This window comes from Schistocerca nitens, chromosome 1 (genome assembly GCF_023898315.1).
Source record: "Schistocerca nitens isolate TAMUIC-IGC-003100 chromosome 1, iqSchNite1.1, whole genome shotgun sequence".
Lineage (NCBI taxonomy): Eukaryota > Metazoa > Arthropoda > Insecta > Orthoptera > Acrididae > Schistocerca > Schistocerca nitens.
This window is the reverse complement of record NC_064614.1, coordinates 294,690,320-294,708,579: the sequence shown is the minus strand read 5'-3', so window position 1 is coordinate 294,708,579 and position 18,260 is coordinate 294,690,320.

The following is an 18,260-nucleotide window of genomic DNA, read 5'->3' as shown; positions in this document are numbered from 1 at the left end:
ATTTGTTTGCATTTACGGCGTTCCGAGATGTGCATGCTCAGTAGATCGGTTGTCGCTTTCTTTGGCATCAGTTAACTATTCACTTTTCTAGTCTATCATTTAATGCACTACTCTTCTCTGTCTTGCAAGTTCTGCATCATTATATAACGTGTTTAAAAAAAAATTCTAACCTGCATTTATAGCTTTGGATGAACATTTGCCAATTAAAAAGTGAGTCAGTTTCGAATAGTGCTTTTCTAAACACTCATTTTGCGCCCTCAAACAACAAATAAAGTGGTGTGCAGTCGAAATTCCATTTTACGTTACTCTTCACGCTTAATTAACGGAACGCAGCAGTCTTTGAAGTTGGACAGAAGCCGTCATTTGAGAGTCTGCTAGCGAGCGAGCACCGAGTAAGCGCGTGACATCGGAATGAAAGCAAAGCGGAGCCATTTCCTTTGAGCGCTGTGCGACTCGAACTTCAGTTGTAATTATCGGGCAAATGGCTAGAGCAGCGCGGGACTAGCTTCCGTCACGAAAATAAAATACTGCCGCCGGGAACAGAGGACATCGTTTCTCTGGACATGTTCTCTCCGACGGAAATCAAGGTGAGTTTTCGTAGTGTCCTCGTGTTCAGGAGTTAGTTAAACTTTTTCAGCGATACTATTAGGGGCACGAGAACATTGTCACATTATTGTAGTTCCACCTTGTCGTAGAATATTATGTTGACAGTTATTTTACAAAGAGTAAAATGTCGCCCTTACTTGTCTGCGATGAATTATATTATTCTATAGTCACGAAATATGTTTTTAAACACGTAATGTCTAGCAGTTGAGATGTGATATGGCTGCTGGTTACAGAGTGCAGATTTTTCCTGCAAGTAGCACATCCAGACTGTCGTTTCAAAGCGTTTCCACCGAAATAGAAGTAGATTTACTCAGCAACACTTAATACTAACCTATATATAATTTTATCATGTCCTTCCGTGAATGCATGACAGTTCGTTTCTTGGTCATTTCCGTTTATTTCACTCTAGATAGAACCCTGAGCTACAAAGAGCGCATCACCAAGCTTTCTCATAAAGTTGCTGCAAGGAGCAACATACTACATAAGCTCAGTGGTACAACCTGTGGAACCCCTGCTGACTGTCTGCGTTTAACTGGGATCAGTCTTGTGTACTTTGCTGCCGAGTACTGTGCACCTGTCTGGTTGGAAAGTGTACATGTGAAGAAGGTAGACACAAAACTTAACGACACAATGCGCTGCATTACTAGTTCCATCAAATCAATCCCATGCCACTGTTACCTGTACTGACTCACATCCCTCCACCTCACTTAAGGCGGAAAAAAATTCTACTGAGGGAGGCCAAGAAAATCTCTGTATCACCCTCTCTACCACTGCACCAGGAATTCTGTCATCCGCCACAGCAACTATTGCGATCAAGCAGACCAGCAAGTGTTGCTGCAGGACAACTCATCGCGGATGGTTTTGATTTAATTGAAAGCTGGAAGCATGAATGATCAACAAAAACATGGGGAACAAGAGCCCATCACCTTGGTCCCACAAAGAAGCCAAAAGGTTTTGACCTACCGAGGAACCTTTGGTGCAGCCTCAACAGGTTAAGGACTGGACATGGTTGTTGTAGGTACTTCAGGTACAAATGGTGCTGGATCAGTTCACCAATGTGTGAATGTAATCAAGAAGAGCAGACAATTGAACATTTAGTCCAACGCTGTCCACTACAGTCATACCCTGGAATTCCCGATGACTTGTTCACTCTCCCACCCTGCTTAATTAACTGGTTCAAACACACAGACTTTAAGGTTTAATCTTGTCTAGTATCATATGTATATTGTATAAAATCATCTGCCTTACATCAACTGTATATTGTATAAAATCACCATACGATTAAATAAAATAAATAAAATTTCAATTAAAATAAAATTTGTGTTTCAGAAGTAAAATTTGTCTTTTACATCCATTATAGAAACGCCTGGAGCTAAAGCTGTCTTAGCGATGGTTCGCGACTCGTCTGTTCGTTAGAGGATGTCAAATTAAACGCCTTTCAGCCGTCAATTTTCAACCTTATTTTATCGGGCAACCACTTTCAGCGTTTTACTACGCCATCTTCAGGCCCCTGACCGACGTGTAGGAATAATCTACCTCGCTTGTGATCAAAGTGGATGGTTGAAGTGGTCACTGCAACAAATATCTACTAATACCAGTATTGCTGCCCCCCTGTTTTCATCAGAACCCGGGTAGATTATTCCTACATGTCGGTCAGGGGTCTAAAGATGGCGTAGTAAAACGCTGAAACTGGTTTCCCAATAAATAAGGTTGAAAATTGACGGATGAAAGGCCTTTAAGTTGACATCCTATATCACTTTTGTTGTGAGAGTAGTGGAAAAATAATCGTACTGACGTAGCAGCCTGACAAATTATGACTAAAGAATTACAGAATAATGTTAAGAAACAGATTCACTAACTTTCTTAACTTTCTCCCAAACTCCCTCACCCATCTCTCTCTCTCTCTCTCTCTCTCTCTGTGTCTTTCTCTTATGCATGCACGCAAGCACCCACCCACCCACTCACGCCCTCCCCCCTTACATACATACACATACACACACACACACACACACACACACACACACACACACACACACACACAGCACAGCACACAGCACACAGCACACAGTGAAGTGCCGCCGAACAGAGTTATGGAGTGTCTGCATAGTACGAGGGCGTGCTGAAAAGTAATGCCTGCCAATTTTTTTGTCTAAAATCTATTAAAGCTTTTTAAGTAAAACAAACTTTATTAACATTCTACAGTTTTTGTCGTATCGGCCGCCGCACAGCAGCCGTCAACTCGGTGCGGCGTGCTACAACACGCGCGGCACACAGGAGTACCGCTGGCGCCGCACACGATGTCAACAACTGGCGCCAGTGAACGCGTCGTCGCGAGGTTATCGGCAGCGTACACACCACTATCGATAGGGATTACCCTGGCGGCGCTGCTCTTGTCACCAGAGTGAGCAACCGTATAAGGGCGCCATCTACCAACACTCTGATTGGCCGGACCTGCTGATTTAAGCGAGCGCTCTGAGCCCGTTTAACCAGTTCAATCTTCGCCGATGACTGTGTTACTACCCGGCTGCTGGATTCACGACGACCGAACCGTACTGTGGCCTCCTTGGCTGGAAATTTGCGACGCGTCGGTATCGACTGGTTGGCAGTGGTTTGGACTTGTATTCTCTGCCAGTGACTCTGATTTCTCCTTGGCTCTACAGCCGGCGAAGTGTTGTGTAGTCGAACTTGAGTTTTGTTTTGAGTGACAGAAGGTCAAATGAATTTGGTTATCATGGAATATTTGTTGCGTTATAGTGCGGAAATAACAGTTTTATTCTTCAATTCTTCACATTTATTTCGTACGATAGTCACCCTGGTGACGAACACATGTCGCGCATCGAGAGACCAATTTGTTGATGTTGTCACTGTAGAATGTTTCACTTTGTTGACGAAGTCAAAACCTCACCTATCCTTGCACCGCTTCATCACTATCAAAGTGAATTTCTCGAAGGTGTTCTTTAATTTCTGGAAACAGATAATAATCGGATGGGGCCAAATGGGGATGTATGGAGGCGAAGTACGACAGTAAAAACTTACAACACCACAACTCTGTGAATGATCACACACTTTCTTCGTGTTGTACGACGTTTGCTTTATTTGTTGTGCTGAATATTATTCTTGTAAATATGTTGTGAAGTTACAAATGCTATTTGTTATTTACGAGAATACCAACGGAATGTTAACATTTTGTAAATAGACACTCTGGCCTAGTCAGGGAAAAGCTATTGTCAAAGAGTGTAATAAATTGTAAACGCATTATCGCTGGACGTGCAAGCGCTCCAAAAAAGTAGCAGTTGGGTCTCGAGGAGACGACTGGTGTCGTTGCTTGTGCCTATTCGCCGGTGTGGCTATGCAAAAGTGGGGAGATTAAAAGTCTGTTTCCGAAGTGTGGAAAAGTGAAAACTGAAAAACTTGTTTAGGCGGATGTTTGAGCTATGTGTATGGCATTTATTGGGCACAGTATAAATGCGGCAAGAGTAATTCACTTAACACCAAGATTACTGTGGGCCCTTGTTATTGGCTATGGTGTGACAAGAAGATCAACGTGTGTCCTATTTTACAGAAAAATGAAGTCGCTCGACAAACCAACGGCATCATGAAGTGAAGTAAGATCTAGACTTTTTGTAACTAGCAGTGTGATAGGCTGACCAGCGTAGTTGGAATTTTTTGTTTAAATAACATTGTTTTCTTGCATATTGTCACATAAATAATTTTCCCAAGTCGTTATCCAAGTAGTATCCATCATATCCCTTTATTATTAGACTATGAAAACAAAATTTTTACTTTTGTACAATTACGTAACAATGAAATCTTTGGTTGTAGTATGAATAATTTCAGAAATATAATGATGCAAAAGCCAGTATTAATTCATTTGCTAAAAATATAGTAACTTTCATAACAAAAAAAATTGTTAGTAAAACTTTACGCAACTTGGACACTGAACTTCATTGTCAAAGCACAGTTGTAATTTATAGCTTGTGGCATAATTTATAACTTTTATTACAAAGAAATATGAGAGTAGCTGCTAGGTAAATGACAGTTCTTACCAATGATTAAATTCAAACAATCTTTCTGCTTGCTACAATTATGAAAATCAGTATTACGGTGAGTAACGTAACAAAAAGTTTATGTCCACAGCCAGTAAACAATCTTACTTTAATTCATCTTTGAAAATTAATATAATATGTTGTATGTGTTTGCTATTTGTTTATTATTTGAGTACTGTGGCATGTATGATGTGAAGTACTTGAAAGTGTACTTTAGGTACTGTTCCTACGTTATGACGCCAGTAACTATTCCTACGTAAGCTTGCTTTCGAGTATAAAGTTCAGTTTCAGTTTAATTATTCTTGTTCCGGTGAGGGACTGGCGACCGCTGGTTATTTTCATTAATGACATACTTTGAAAACATTTTACCCAGATTTTGCACCAACTACTGTTAATTAAAAATTAGTTTACGTAATAAAAATATCTAAAGCTAACCGAAGTTTGTTTCTGATCTCATTGCTAAAATACTGAGCACTGGCGATAACTTCATCTACTTGTCTCGGTTTTGCATTATTCTTCGGAGTAGATGCCTTTTCCCCACAGATTAGGACCTTTAGGCACACCGTCATGTAGGAAAGCGTAATTAGGCGGAGAAGTAGGAGGGTTATAAATTGTAAAAAAAAAAGTTATTGATGTCTTATTTAACGATACCAAATTTATTTAAAGAGAGAGAGGCAACAAATGAAGCGAAACAATAGTTACGTTTCAACGCCGCAGACAAAATTTGTTGCGAGTCTTGCCGTGCGTTGACGAGATCGAAGAACAATATCTCGCCTATGGACGGCGCTCCGTAATTTACGGGCAGACGTTGGATACTAAAGCTAATGGGACAGTGCTCACGCCGTGGGAACTTTATATTAACAATATTAGTGTATTATTGTATTGCAAGACTGGTAAGGATCCTACTAACAGAGCTATGCGAAAAGCAGTTTCTATCAAAGGAAGCCATTAAGAGACTGAGATCAAAGAGTTCTGTTCCACTGTTCCACTTATGCTGTATGGACTGCCCAAGGTCCACAAAAGTAGTGTGCCTTCACGGACTATAGTAAGCAATGCTGGAACAGCCACATAAGACTTGGCCAAGTACTTGGCGTCCTTACTCAAACGTGTCGTAGTCTTGTGTCAACATCACATAAGAAATTCTAGTGATTTTCTCAGCAGAGATCGGTACCTTAAACTGGAAAGTAACGATTTGTTGGTCATATTTGATGGCGTTTCGCTTTTTACAAATGTGCCTCTTATGGTGTCGCTACATGTCATCGGCAGTAAATTTTGGGCACACTCTCTCCTCGACGTACTTTTTATTTAACAACGAGTTTTTTGAACAATATAACAGTGGCGATAGAGGGAGTCCTTCGTCTCCAATGGTGGCCGAACATTTTATGGAAGATTCTGGAGAGCGAGCACTCGCCTCAACTATTTTAAAATCAGTAGCATTTTGGTCATACGTTGATACCAATGTTTTAGTTTGGTCTAATGATATGAACATTCTCCTATAGTTCCTCCAACATTTGAACTCCAAACATGAAAACATAACATTTAGTATGGGTATGGAGAATTATAGTCGCTTGCCGTTTTTGGACATGTTGGTGTGACTTTAGAGCGATGGAACTCATCAGCATTCGGTGTTTTGAAAGCCCACCTGTACTTACAATGTATTAGTTGTCAGCCGGCCTATTGTGGCAGAGCGGTTCTAGGCGCTTCAGTCCGGAACCGCGCTGCTGCTACGGTCGCAGGTTCGAATCCTGCCTCGGGCATGGATGTGTGCTGTCCTTGGGATAGTTAAGTTTAAGTAGTTCTAAGTCTAGGGGACTGATGACCGCAGATGTTGAGTCCCATAGCACTCAGAACCATTTGAACCATTAGTTGTCGCCATCGGACACAAACGATGGACATTCTAAAGACCTTAATCCACGAACCAATACCACTTGGGGTACCGCTAATCTGCAGACGGAACTGGTACACCTGAAAACTGTGTTCCTGGACAGTGGATATTCGTCTCAGAAAGTACAGAAAGTGCTATATACCTACAAACAATAGAACAAGAAACAGGATGAGGCTTTCAAAACGTCTGTTTATCTGCCGTATAAGGGAATGTTTCCACAAAGTGTGTAGAATGTTAAAAAGACATAAAGTTAATGTAATCTTTCGTCCTCCTTCAAAATCTCGCCTCTATTGGGATCTGTTGAGGATGACTTAGAGTTGCGCAAAGCAGGGGCCTATAGGATTCTGTGCGAATGCAGTAATTATACAGGACAAACAACGCGCTCTGTGCAGGATAAGACTGTGGAATTTCAGCGGCATACTTGCCTCCTCCAAGTCAATAAATACATTACCACCGAACACTGACTTCCCAATGGTTTTCTGATGAAATACAATGAGACAGAACCTCTGGGCCGCACGCCTAACTTTTGGGACTACACCATCAACGATTCAGTGGAAATACGACTGAGTCCCTTATTAGTCTAGACTGCGGTTCCATGGTACTCGTGGAAGGTGCGGACGACAAAAACGGTAGAGGAAGACAGAGATTGGACAGCAAATAATAGGACGTGGGTTGCAAGTGCAACTGCGAGATGAAGAGGTTGGTACAGGAGAGGAATTCGTGGCGGGTCGCATCGAATCAGTCAGAAGAGCGATGACTTAAAAAAAAAAAAAAAAAAAAAAAGTGAGCTGAAGACAGCGATACGAGGAGATTGGGCAACAATTTAACTGCAAGAACTCCACCCCATAACAAAATCAGTGCCGAAGAAAGTATCTGAGGTAATTAGGAAGAACGGAGGTTGAACAAAGTATTAACAATGCAATAACACAACAGGACATTGAGTGCCTTCATACAATTTCACTCTAGGAAATGCAATCGCCTTATTTTGTTACTCATGTTATGAAAGAAACTATGTAATTCTGTGATGATGTTTTATATGTATCTACTTCTTTAATAATAAATTCAAAACGTGTATGGTTCAGACATACTTTCGTAGGAGTCCTGACGTATACTGATTTCCATTGCAGTAGTTATGTGAAACAGACTACACAACAAAATTAAAGGCTCAGTTGTTTGAAACCAGGCCATTTTCTCCCACTGGGACGCTGAAGTTCGAAATTTGACTCGAAGGTGCCTTCAACCTTCCTCTGTAACGGTCCAAAAGCGTGGCGCCCTGTGACATCTCCCTTCCTCTTGGCCACGCATCAAACAGACCTCCGTCGTAGTGGCATCAAGAGAATGGGTGAGACGTAGGTAAGAAGGGGTGTGAAGACCTTCCCATCGTGTGCCACATCCACGCTGGCACAGGTCACAACCGTGGTTCTGGTCTTTTTTCTGGAAGGTCTCAGATAGATTATATAATGGTAACACAGAGATTCAGGAACCAGGTTTTAAACTGTAAAACATTTCCAGGGGCATATGTGGACTCTGGCCACATTCTATTGGTTATGAACTGTAGATTAAAACTGAAGAAACTGCAAAAAGATGGGAATTTGAGGAGATGGGACCTGGATAAACTGAAAGAACCAGAGGTTGGAGAGAGCTTCAGGGAGAGCATTAGGGAACGATTGACAAGAATGGTGGAAAGAAATACAGTAGATGAAGAATGGGTAGCTTTGAGAGATGAAACAGTGAAGGTAGCAGAGGATCAAGTAGGTAAAAAGACTAGGGATAATAGAAATCCTTGGGTAACAGAAGAAATATTGAATTTAATTGATGAAAGGAGAAAATATAAAAAGGCAGTAAATGAAGAAGGCAAAAAGGAATGCAAACGTCTCAAAAATGAGATCTACAGGAAGTGCAAAATGGCTAAGCAGGGATGGCTAGAGCATAAATGTAGAGGCGCATATCACTAGGGGTAAGATAGATACTGCCTAGAGGAAAATTAAAGAGACCTTTGGAGAAAAGAGAACCACTTGCATGAATATCAAGAGCTTAGATGGAAACCCACTTCTAAGCAAAGAAGGAAAAGCAGAAAGGTGGAAGGAGTATATAGAGGGTCTATACAAGAGCGATGTACTTGAGGACAATATTATGGAAATGGAAGAGAATGTAGATGAAGATGAAATAGGAGATATGATACTGCGTGAAGAGTTTCACAGAGCACTGAAAGACGTAAGTCGAAACAAGGCCCCGGGAGTAGACAACATTCCATTAGAACTACTGACAGCCTTTGGAGAGCCAGTCCTGACAAAACTATACCATCTAGTGAGCAAGATGTATGAGACAGACGAAATGCCCTCAGACTTCAAGAAGAATATAATAATTCCAATCCCAAAGAAAGCAGGTGTTGATAGATGTGAAAATTACCGAACAGTTTAATAAGTCACGGCTGCAAAATACTAACGCGAATTCTTTAGAGACGAATGGAAAAACTGGTAGAAGCCGACCTCGTGGAAGATCAGTTTGGATTCCGTAGAAAGGTTGGAACACGTGAGGCAATACTGACCCTACGATCTATCTTAGAAAATAGATTAAGGAAAGGTAAACCTACGTTTCTAGCATTTGTAGACTTAGAGAAAGCTTTTGACAATGTTGACTGGAATACTCTCTTTCAAATTCTTAAGGTGGCAGGAGTAAAATACAGGCAGCGAAAGGCTATTTACAATTTGTACAGAAACCAGATGGCAGTTATATGAGTCGAGGGACATGAAAGGGAAGCAGTGGCTGGGAAGGGAGTGAGACAGGATTGTAGCCTCTCCCTGATGTTACTCAATCTGTATAATGAGCAATCACTAAAGGAAACAAAAGAAAATTCGGAGTACGAATTAAAATCCATGGAGAAGAAATAAAGACTTTGAGGTTCGCCGATGACATTGTAATTCTGTCAGAGACAGCAAAGGACTTGGAAGAGCAGTTGAGCGGAATGGATGGTGTCTTGAAGGGAGGATATAAGATGAACATCAACAAAAGCAAAACGAGGATAATGGAATGTAGTCGAATTAAGTCGGGTGATGTTGAGGTTATTAGATTAGGAAATGAGACACTTAAAGTAGTAAAGGAGTTTTGCTATTTGGGTAGCAAAATAACTGATGATGGTCGAAGTAGAGAGGATATAAAATGTAGACTGGCAATGGCAAGGAAAGCGTTTCTGAAGAAGAGAAATTTGTTAACATCGGGTATAGATTTAAGTGTCAGGAAGTCATTTCTGAAAGTATTTGTATGGAGTGTATCCATGTATGGAAGTGAAACATGGACGGTAAATAGTTTGGACAAGAAGACAATAGAAGCTTTCGAAATGTGGTGCTGCAGAAGAATGCTTAAGGTTAGATTGGTAGATCGCATAACTAATGAGGCGGGAGAAGAGAAGAGGAATTTGTGGCACAACTTGACTAGAAGAAGGGATCGGTTGGTAGGGGTAGAAGAAGGGATCGGTTGGTAGGTCATATTCTGAGGCATCAAGGGATCACCAATTTGATATTGGAGGACTGCGTGGAGGGTAAAAATCTTAGAGGGAGAACAAGAGATGAATACACTAAACAGATTCAGAAGGATGTAGGTTGCAGTAGGTACTGTGAGATGAAGAAGCTTGCACAGGATAGAGTAGCATGGAGAGCTGGATCAAACCAGTCTCTGGACTGAAGACCATAGCAACAACAACCTTTTTTCTTACACCTACAGTCACTTTGTTCTCCGATGCGTTGCCGAGCTCGAGCGTGACGTCTCAGTGCACCACGCTTTTATACCATTACAGAGGAAGGTTTTAGCCAAATTCCGAATTTCAATCTTTCGTTAATAGTTAAGTCAGTTCTCAAAGGAGTTGGAATTGGTCTTCAGAGATTCCTTATGTCTCATATTACTTAATTATAAGCTTATGGTTGCAGGAAACCTATTGAAAATTTGTATTCCTGAATAACCTATAAACCTGTCTGCGCCATAATGCTAGATTGTAATGAACTGAGCTGTTGGTTTGAAAGACGAGCACTTCAGATGAAAGGAGGAGTTACAGTCTGCCAGGAATGCGTCCTAATTCTGTTTCTTCCTAGTATCCTACATGTTCTATAATTATTAGCCATTGTGTATCTACATCTATATCTACATCCATACTCCGCAAGCCACCTGACGGTGTGTGGTGGAGGGTACTTTGACTACCTCTATCGGTTCTCCATTCTATTCCAGTCTCGTATACGCAGGAATAAGTGCGGTGTAACAGAAAGAATGAGATGAAGTGTCTTGTAAGGCCACATAATATACCAAAATTTTGTGTTTTTTGTTGTTACCACTTCTACTAATTGCTTTAAGAGTTTTGTGTTCTGTTTCCTTTCTCCATTAACAATGATCATGACTTCAGGTACAATGTAACTGAACCATTACTAACTGAAAAAGATACGAAATAACCATGACTGTCATGTTGCTGGAATGTTTGTATCAGCGATCAGTTAAGTTGAATGCTATTATCTTACCGTTTTGTGCATGTTTGTGGTTTGGATTCACTTAATAGGTTTATCAGCACCCTTACTAAATCAGTAGAAACGGAACCTTATTCCTGGATGTTGGACATTCATTTTCAATATTGTGCTTTGTCAGATTGCTAGTCTTACACTAATTAGTCCATAACGCGATCATTATTAATTAATTTTAATAGCTAATAGAACGTAACCGCAGTGATTTGTTATATCCACGACACTCACGGTAATTATTAATCAAGGTAGTCCGACACCGTTAGCTGAGTGGTCAGCCTGGCGGAATGCTACGCCAAGGGGCCCGGGTTCGATTGCCGGCTGGGGCAGGAGATTTTCTCCGCTCGGGGACTGGGTGTTGTGTTGTCCTCATCATCATTTCATCCCCATCTCCGACGAGCAAGTCGCCCAATGTGGCGCCGAATGCAGTACGTACTTGCCCTCGGTGGCCGAACTTCCCTGAATGAGGGACTCCCGGCCCACAATGTCGTACGCTCATTTCATTTCATTAATCAGGGTCAGAAAAACAACATATTCTGAGTACCGAATACCGTGACAGTATAATTTATTTACATATATTTCGGTCTCATACGTCATGTAATAAGTATAACTGCCGTTTTGCTTACTTATTACGCCATACATTTCTTTACCTTCAAAGACACCACCAGCTATACTGTGGAACTGTAAGAATTAAAACAATAATCTGTAAGTTACAGCATTATTGTTATATGATAATGATATATCAATCGACGGTTGGTGAGACTGCTGCTTGATATTGTGCATGATTCTCGTGCTGTGATTCATGTTACCTGATTAGAAATAACTTGCATGTATTTTCGTGTACACGTATGACTGCATTACATCCGCCCTCGAAGTGTAGTACACCTAAGAGCGTCGTAGCACAGCAGCAACTTGTTTCGATGAACACATCTGAAGCAGGATCCCAACTGTGTTACGTGCTTGCTTTGCTAGAGGCCATAGGAGGCAAAGTTTAGGATTGCGCCGGAATTGCCGTCGCAGTCGGGGTCTGCCAGAGGACGCGAAGAGCCCATAGCTACTCTGCAGGCAGCCGGCCTTCCGCACAACAGCAACAGCAGCCAGATTGCACTGCCCTTGTCCCAGTGTCCACCCACAGACCGCCTCCGGCGCGAGCGGAAATACGAGTGGCCATTTCGGTTCCACAGACGCGTCCCCGCTGTAAGTTTCCGAGCAACAGGGTCAGTCAGCTATATAGAGCCTGACCGTATGCTCAGGGGCTTGTTTGTCGTGGGGACCATTTTCCGTAGATAGCTCACGCATCAAAAGGAAGTTACTGAAATGCCTTAGTTAAATTCATTGTTGCGTACTCACTGCGGTGGTAAATACAAAACAATACACACTGGAAGTTTTCTATTGCACCATTGAGATAAATTCTTAACAAATGGCATGGAAAAGTCTTCAGCGAATCATTCATGTTTATCCTTCTTTTTTGGTACACGTACCGAAAACGGTGCTTAATCTCATATAGGCCTAAGGGCAGACCGATTCGGTGAATATGTAGTAATAACCTGTTTCAAAATTTCAATTCGGTGTGTTTAACTATGTAAAAGTATTGATTATTCAATTATTTGCCACTCCTATTCCATGCTTCTTTTAGGACGATGATGACACTGAACCATTTTGTTCCTATATTTAAATATTGTATGTACAGGAATCGTCAATCTCTGCCAATAAAACTACACTTAACTCAGATTTAGGCACAAAAAACCACAAAAGATGGCTTGAGGTAATATTTTTGTTTCGAAGGTAATATCAAACTTGTCACAAAAAAGATTTAAGAAATGTGAAATAACGCTAACATTTAACTGATCGTAGCCACTATTAGCAACTAAAATCTGACAAATTAAAAATTGTACAGCTGCCACTTGTGTCAAAAGCTGTGTTGTACGATGAAATGGTAAATGGCCGACAGGACAGTAATAAGAATGGAAATGGGTTACCCACTGTTTCACAACATTTAACCAGTTCATACATTTTGTAAAAACAACATCGTGTACAGCTGTGTGATTATCTTTAATGGGTTACCGCCAAGTTCATCGCCTGTAGGTGTACATCTAAACAGAAATAATCTGAATGTCTGCCTTTATGTTCCAGCGGACACGCGTCATAACATTGCAGTCACAAAACCCTAATAATGGCAATCGCTAAACATATTCAAGTAATTAAAGACGTCGATGTTAGAAAGAAGCGAAACCCAACCTTCAGTGGTAAAATAGCACTAATCGTAATTAATATTACATAGAATTTACAGGAAACGCAATAAAACATGTTTTTGCACTGAACATTTTCAATTTTAATATTGGTGTATTTTAAAATAAAGAACATAAGATACATTTCATATGTAAATCAGTATTAAGATCATTCCCCTAACTGGAAAGATACTGTACTAATTTACACTTGTGCTTGGTGGGCAGACGTGGTCGACTGGAATATTCACGGCGAGTGTTCTTGCCCTTACTTTTCCATGCAGTCTAATATCGAGCCACAGTCACTTACGAATGTCCTATATTTCTGAATGTTGCACAATTCGATCAGCCGGCCGGATGAAGACCCAAAATGAGGCCCCGGTCAAAATCTGTCGGGTGCTGATAACGCGGCATATCCGTGCCCTTCACAGTGATCATTAGACTCCTGACGCTGAATACGTCCCTTATACGGCGTGTTCGGAAACTGCTGTTACAGACTTCTACGCTTTTGGAGGGGAGTGAGTTCTTAATATTTTGAATAGGAATTCACGTTCGAAAACGTCATCCAAAGGCGCTACAGAGAGTCAAAATTATAGGCGCCGACGCCTATAAATGTATGTACATACACGGTGATTCTGTGATGATATTACAAACTTTCTAGGATAATGGAGTAGGATAAATGTATCAATTTGACAATTTGAGGTAAGAGTCGCTCTATCGGTGACGAATGAGTCGAAAATTATATGCAAAAAATGTTCTGATACCTCTGACAGTGGAATACATGTACTGGTACTGTTACTGCAAAGACTGTAGTGTAAGAAAATGTCAGAGGTGGTACTATGAATCGAAACAAGAAGAAAATCTAGTAAAAATGAGCTCTAAAATGCATACCTTAACAGCCTTGAGCACTTGTTCAATGGAGGAGATGTGTTTCACAGTAGCGAAGATGAATAAAATCAAATGGCTCTGAGCACTATGGGACTTAACTTCTGAGGTCAGTCCCCTAGAACTTAGAACTACTTAAACCTAACTAACCTAAGGACATCACACACATCCATGGCACGGTTCCAGATTGTAGCACTTAGAACCGCTCGGCAACTCCGGCCGGCAGCGAAGATGAAAAAGTGCTCGTAACTCCTCAGGTACACATTTTAGAACCCATGTTTATGTTATATTTTTTCCTCGTTTTGGTCGGTACTACCACCTCTGACAGTTGCCTACCCTACAAACTTAGCAGCAACAGTACTAGTAGATACGTTCCATTGCCAGAGGTATCAGAACGATTTTCGCTTATAACTTTCGACTCGTTCGTTTTTGGTAGAGGGACCCTTACCTCAAATTGATACATTTAGCCTTTTCCACCAACCTAGAAAGTTTGTAAAATCATCACGGAATTACCCTGTGCATTTACAGGCGCCGGCGGCTATAGTTTTGACGCTCTGTACAGTCGTTATATGACGGTCCCGGATATTAGTTCCCACTCAAAATTTTATGAACTCGTTCCCCAAGTGCTACAAGTCTGTAATGAAAATCCCCGAACACCCTTTATATCCTATCAGTTCTGGTAAAAATTCTGAACGCACTAATGCCCTCGGGTCACATTTTTTACCCGTACAAACACTTTTTTTCTGTCTTGGCCACAATTTATTATTTCTGATCTGTATTATGCTTTTCGGCTCACAGCCGTCATCAGATCAAACACTTTGAATCATCAGTACAACGTATATCGTCAAATAGTACGTTCGTGCAGATGCGTACTCAAATAATGCATGCTCGCACGAGGTGTAGGTGCATAATCGTACTCTACTCTATTCACCTATACTTCGTACGAGTATGTATGCTATTTGACGGTATACATTGTACTGATGTTTTGAAGTATTTGATTCGATGATGGCTGTTAGCTGAAACGCGTCATCAAAATAAGAAATAATAGAATGTGGACAAGACAAAAACATTTTGTATGTTTGTGCATAATTATGGCCGCTCACCTATATAAAGACGTCCTGTCTGCTGTTTCGTTCTATCCTCACAGAGAACTGCAACCCCAATCGTTTACATACCTGCCAATAGTGTGTAGGTGTCCAAATATTACACCAACATCCGACCACGCCTTCTGCGTGCTTCACCTTTTTTTGTCAGGCACTGTACAAATTTTTCTCAGATATTGTATTATGGTGAGAAACAGTTTAATACATTTACCCTTATAGTTCACAAGTATGGTAGAATATTCACTGAGTGAATATTCAAACGCATGTAAGAGAAAAAAAATGGTTCAAATGGCTCTCAGCACTATGGGAGTTAACATTTGTGGTCATTAGTCCCCTAGAACTTAGAACTACTTAAACCTATCTAACCTAGGGACATCACACACATCCATGCCTGAGGCAGGATTCGAACCTGCGACTGTTGCGGTCACGCGGTTCCAGACTGAAGCGCCTAGAACCGCACGGCCACACCGGCCGGCATGTAAGAGAAATTTGGCACCAACATACATTGATTCCAAAAGTCACGTGACATATGGTTTTTCCGAAAGCACTCTGTTGGTTTAAATGTCGTTACATCGCTAGAGCAGATCGATCCCGTACAAAATCGTCGTGGATTTTGTACACCAGCTTCTTAGGCATCTTAATAATTTGCATTCAATACCTGGCTTTGTGTGCTAAATGTAAGGGAATTTCGTTTATTCGCGGGAAGTGACACAGCTCGACTGTCGCATTTTTTTCTTTTCTTTTGTTATAGGAAAAGACGAGATACCCACCGATATTTTTAGATTTTGCACTTCATTTGGTCGTATTGCCGTTTTTCTGTTTTGATAACTTCAGTGAGGTGGGATTTCGAAATGGATTCCTTACATGACGGAGTGAAAGCGTCCCTGAAAACATCGAAATTCGAACGAGGACATGAAAGAAAGTAATAATGTATCATAATCTAAAATATATTTAGGTACTAAATTTTTCGTTTTTACTTTTTGGAGCCATGTGTTGAACCTTCGTTCAGCCTTAAAGAAACGAATCTTAATCGCACATACTCGTTCTCCACGTCTTAGTTACTAGTTCTACAATTTCCTATCGTTACTGCTTTAAATTAAGCACAGTAGTTCGGAGACCTTACAGTCTGAAGGTGATGGCTATGACTGTTATATGCATGGTGGTCCTGGAGGAATGGTCAGTATTTACGGATATAGCTCGAACGATCTTTCGAAGCAAAAGAGGCTAGCAAACATGGACCATAAATGCATACCTTAAGAACTATGAGCTCTTTGAAACACATCATTTCTACTGAACAAGTGTTTGTAGCTCTTGAGGTGTTCATTTTAGAGACCTTGTTTATTTGTCTGTTTTGCTTCAAATGATTGTTGCTGTCATATCCCTGAATACTCACCATTTATCCTGTGACACCCTGTGTAAATCGCATATGCAGGTGAAATTTGCTCTGAATGTGTATACGTTCACTGTCTGCGCACTGCCACACTCCCGAATTAATCCAGCACTTTTCTTATATACACGCCATTCCTTCACTTACTCAACAACGACTTATTTCTAGTAGAGATGAAACGGACATCCGAAAACTGTCCGGTGTCCAAACTATGATGTCTAATTTTACTATGTGGCCGGACACCAGATAGGTCATTTTCCAGTGGATTAGCAATAAATTATGAAAATTTCATTAAATCGGCTTTATTTAATTCAAAGGTAATATTTTCTAAACACAAATACAATCACAATATCTTCAAAATACAGTTCATTATTCATTCCAATAGAAAAATAAGTTAATACTCGTACTGGACTAGAGGGTATTTATGGTGAATGAACACAAATTTACCTGCATAAAGATGTCATAAGCAACTTCGCTTATCTTCATAAACAAGGCAATCTTCAGATAAACATCTTTCGTTTTACACACTCTGAAAGATAAATTATGGCTTTACCAAATTCTTGTACTATGTCGCGTTAGCTGACCCTTAAATACAAGGGCCGCGATTTTGATCGATTCGAAGTGTCTTCAGATAATTGTCAATTTCGCTTGTAATTCTCTTGTAATTGCTTATGAGCCGGCCGGGGTGGACGAGCGGTTCTAGGCGCTACAGTCTGGAACCACGCGACTGCTACGGTCGCAGGTTCGAATCCTGCATCGGGCATGGATGTGTGTGATGTCCTTAGGTTAGTTAGGTTTAAGTAGTTCTAAGTTCTAGGGGACTTATGACCTCAGAAGTTAAGTCCCATAGTGCTCAGAGCCATTTGAACCATTTCTGAAGTATACGAGTATTTACGAACAGTACAAGCAGGATTGCAGCGAACTGATCACTTAACCAAGTGCAACATAGAGTACCTGTGTAATGAGTCATACCAGCTGCATAGCTGAGGGTAAGATTTGTTAAGCATTTCATTGCAGAATTAATGTAATACCCGCACGATAATCTCTGCAGTCATACTGTATTAGGAGCCCGCGATTGGAGTACTATGTTCGTTGAATCGGATTACTCAAGCTGAGGCCAAATAAAGACAAGCGATGACGCCACAACACTATATTTACTTAAGTAGGTAGTCAGCGATAATTATGTGCGCCACCATTAACGTTACTGTAAGCAGTTCGACAGCATAACACCACCACAACTACTGACAACCTGAACCATTATCATCACGCAGTTGTGACTCACAGCGATTACAGGTTCCTGATGTTTGTCAAGAATAGCGGAAAGCGCCTCTGAAGTTCCATTTGCATTACGACTAGGACGGAGAGAATGCTAAATAACAGTAATAGGTCACCCAGCGAAGAGAAGAGTCCACGTATTGTCTCAAGTTCTTGCAGTTTGATATTAATGCAGTTCCCGATAGTTTCACACTAACGGGTTCTTTTGGCTATCGAAATACTCATATGGGAATCATAAAAGTGTAATTGCTAGAACGCTCAACTACCTTAATAACACCTCATTCTGGATTGAATACGACTCGGAAAGCGACGTTAATTTGACGTTTTCATCCATCTCCTGACGTCTCAC